This window comes from Lathyrus oleraceus, chromosome 1 (assembly GCF_024323335.1).
Source record: "Lathyrus oleraceus cultivar Zhongwan6 chromosome 1, CAAS_Psat_ZW6_1.0, whole genome shotgun sequence".
Classification (NCBI taxonomy): domain Eukaryota; kingdom Viridiplantae; phylum Streptophyta; class Magnoliopsida; order Fabales; family Fabaceae; genus Lathyrus; species Lathyrus oleraceus.
The window spans coordinates 189,335,406-189,339,397 of record NC_066579.1 but is presented as its reverse complement, the minus strand read 5'-3'; the positions used below and the strand labels follow the sequence as shown (position 1 = coordinate 189,339,397).

At 39.5% G+C, this 3,992-nt stretch overlaps 1 non-coding gene across 1 annotated transcript; it reads left to right on the top strand.

The window, feature by feature from the left end:
* Positions 1-3,654: 3,654 nt before the first annotated feature.
* On the top strand, positions 3,655-3,761 carry LOC127116359 (small nucleolar RNA R71). The gene has a single exon (XR_007801308.1). It is a non-coding gene; the product is annotated as a small nucleolar RNA R71 (small nucleolar RNA).
* The last annotated feature ends 231 nt before the right edge of the window (positions 3,762-3,992 follow it).

Here is a 3,992-nt window from a genome sequence, read left to right as displayed (position 1 = left end):
GGAATGACAATGTTGGATTATACTTTCTACCTCTTGTTCAGGTATACAGCGACAGAAAATACCATCGGGGCCTCTTTTGAAAAGTAAAGGGTCGTCCCAGTAATAATGTTTTATGTCATGGAAGAATCGTTTCTTTTGTTGGTAGGATAAATCAAGTGGAACCACTCCGGCGGCTAAATAATTGACAAAATCAGCGTACCATGGTGTAACGCATACCGCCAAGGTGGTCTCTACCTGTTCATCAGCTCTATTTTATTCCAAATTAGCTATAAGTTTATCGTACGAGAAATCATCGTTGATCGATGTTCTTTCCGGTTCCAGGTTTTCAAGTCTAGAGAGGTGATCTGCTACTACGTTTTCAGTTCCTTTTTTATCTTTGATTTCCAAATCAAATTCTTGTAGCAACAAGATCCACCTTAGGAGTCTAGGTTTAGCGTCCTTTTTTGTTAAGAGGTACTTAATGGCAGCGTGATCAGTGTAAACGATTATTTTAGCTTCGACCAAGTAGGAACGAAATTTATCTAGTGCAAATACTACTGCTAAAAGTTCTTTCTCGGTCGTGGCGTAATTCATTTGTGCTTCATCTAGAGTTCTACTCGCATAATATATGACGTGAAGTTTTTTATCCTTTCGTTGTCCTAAAACAGCGCCCACGGCGTAGTCACTTGCGTCACACATTATTTCGAAAGGTTCATTCCAATCCGGGGTCTGCATTATAGGCGCGGAGATCAATGCTTGTTTAAGTGTTTGAAATGCTTCTAAACATTTATTGTCGAAGATGAATTCAGCATCTTTCATTAATAATCCGGTTAAAGGTTTAGTTATTTTAGAGAAATCTTTAATGAATCGTCGATAAAAACCGGCATGTCCTAAGAAGCTTCGTATTTCTCTCACAGTTTTCGGAGGTTGAAGGTTTTCGATTACTTCTATTTTGGCTTTGTCTACTTCAATTCCTCTATTTGATATGATGTGTCCTAAAACAATTCCTTCTTGTACCATAAAGTGACATTTTTCCCAATTAAGTACTAGGTTTACTTTTACACATCGTTCTAGAACTCTTTCTAGGTTTTCAAGACATTCTTCGAAACTTTGTCCGCATACAGAAAAGTCATCCATAAAGACTTCCATGATGTTTTCAATAAAATCGGCGAATATTGCCATCATGCACCTTTGGAAAGTTGCAGGAGCATTGCACAAGCCAAACGGCATTCGTCGATAGGCGAAGGTACCAAAAGGACATGTGAACGTTGTCTTTTCTTGGTCATCGGGATGAATTGGTATTTGAAAGAAACCTGAGTAACCGTCCAGATAGCAGAAATGATAATGCTTGGCTAGTCTCTCTAACATCTGGTCTATGAATGGTAAAGGAAAATGATCTTTTCGGGTTGCTTTGTTTAGCTTTCTGTAGTCAATGCACATTCTCCATCCCGATTCAATTTGTTTGGTTATAGTTTCTCCTTTTTCATTTTCGATCACGGTTATACCTCCTTTCTTTGGTACTACGTGTACAGGACTAACCCATTTGCTATCGGATATAGGATATATGATACCTGCCTCTAATAACTTCGTTACTTCCTTCTTCACTACCTCACTCAGGATCGGGTTTAGTCTCCTCTGATGTTCCCTAGAAGTTTTACAGTCTTCTTCTAGCATGATGCGGTGCATACAAATAGAAGGACCTATCCCTTTAAGATCGGTGATGTTGTATCCTAATGCGGTTGGATATTTTCTTAAGATATGTAGGAGTTTTTCAGTTTCAAGTTTTCCTAGGTCTGCATTGACTATCACTGGTCGTTCAAGTTCTAAGTCTAGGAATTCATATCTCAGATTTTTGGGAAGGGTTTTCAGGTCGAGGGTTGGTTTCTTAAGGCATTGCGTATGATCTGATGTTATTGCTAAACATTGGTTCAGTCTGTCTTCTACACGATATTCGGACAAATCGTCATTTTCTAATTCTGTTTCTTTTATGCATTCATCGATGATATCCATGAAGTAACATGTGTCTTCTATTGCAGGTGCTTTCAAAAATTTGGAAAGAATAAACTCAATTTTCTCTTCTCCTACTTCGAAAGTGAGTCGTCCTCGTTTTACGTCTATGATAGCACCGGCGGTTTCTAAGAAGGGTTTTCCCAATATAATGGGGGTAACTTCATCTTCTCTTATGTCCATAATTATAAAATCGGTGGGAATGTAGAATTGACCTATGCGCACGGGAACGTTTTCAAGAATTCCTACGAGATATCTAACGGAACAATCTGCTAAATGCACAGACATTTTAGTTGGTCTTAATTCTCCCATTTCAAGTTTCTTGCATATGGACAAGGGCATAACACTGATACCGGCTCCTAAATCGCATAAAGCTTTATCTATGACAAATTTTCCTATATGACAGGGTATAGAAAAACTACCAGGATCTTTAAGTTTAGGAGGCATATTTTGGATTATTGCGCTACACTCAGCAGTGAGTGTAACGGTTTCGCTGTCTTCAAGTTTCCTTTTATTTGATAAAATTTCTTTTAAGAACTTAGCATATGAAGGCATCTGTGTAATAGCTTATGTAAAAGGAATGGTGACGTTTAATTGTTTCGGTAGGTCAACAATTTTTTTAAATTGGCCCGCGTCTTTGGTTTTAATTAACCTTTGAGGATAAGGATAAGTGGTTTGTAAGATGGCGGAGGTACATAAGGTTCTTTGTTTTCTACGGTTTCTTTATTACACTCTTCCTTTTCCTTAGGTCTACCTTCTTCCTCAGTTGACTTTTTAGAGTTTTGGTTCTCAATCCTTGGGTCAGACGGTCCTTCTACCTCTGTTCTACTTCTTAATATAATTGCATGAGCGTGGCCTTTCGGATTAGGTTGGGGCTGTCCAGGAAATGTACCAGTTGGGGAAGCAGTAGGCGCTTGTTGTTGAGCTACTTGCGAGATTTGTGTTTCCAGCATTTTGTTATGGGTAGCCAGGGCATCTACTTTACTTGCTAGTTGTTTAATCTGTTCGCTAGTGTGTACATTCTGGTTTAAGAACTCTTTATTGGTTTGCTGTTGAGAAGCTATGAAGTTCTCCATCATGATTTCCAAATTGGATTTCCTAGGAACGTTATTGTTAGGTGTAGATGGGGTCGACTTTTGATATCCAGGAGGTATAGTTGGGGCTTGACTGGGAGCTTGACCTGGTGCGTATAGAGCGTTGTTACTTTTATATGAAAAGTTAGGATGGTTTTTCCAGTTTGAGTTATAGGGATGCGAGTAAGGATTTACTTGAGCATAGTTCACCTGCTCTATTTGAATTCCTGTTAGGAGTTGACAATCTGTAGGCGTGTGACCTTGAATTCCACAGACTTCGCAATTTTGAGTTACGGCAACCACGGTGGCTGGAGGTGATACATTTAAACTTTCAATTTTCTGGGCAAGAGCATCCACTTTTGCATTAACATGATCAAGGCTACTTATCTCGTACATGCCCCCTTTTGTTTGAGGTTTCTCTACCATTGTTCGGTCGCTTCCCCACTGATAATGATTTTGGGCCATGCTCTCGATAAGTTGATAAGCGTCAGCATAAGGTTTATCCATAAGCGCACCACCGGCGGCGGCGTCTATTGTTAACCTTGTGTTGTACAAGAGACCATTATAGAAGGTGTGAATTACTAACCAGTCCTCTAAACCATGGTGTGGACAAAGTCTCATCATGTCCTTGTATCTTTCCCATGCTTCGAAAAGAGACTCGTTATCTTCCTGCTTAAATCCATTTATCTGGGCTCTTAACATAGCTGTTTTGCTTGGAGGAAAATATCGGGCAAGAAAGACTTTCTTCAACTCATTCCATGTGGTGACTGAGTTAGAAGGAAGAGATTGAAGCCATCTTCTAGCTTTATCACTTAACGAGAAAGGAAAGAGACGAAGTCGAATTGCCTCTGAAGTGACACCATTAGCTTTAACAGTGTCAGCGTATTGGACAAATACGGATAAATGAAGGTTTGGATCCTCGGTAGGATTTCC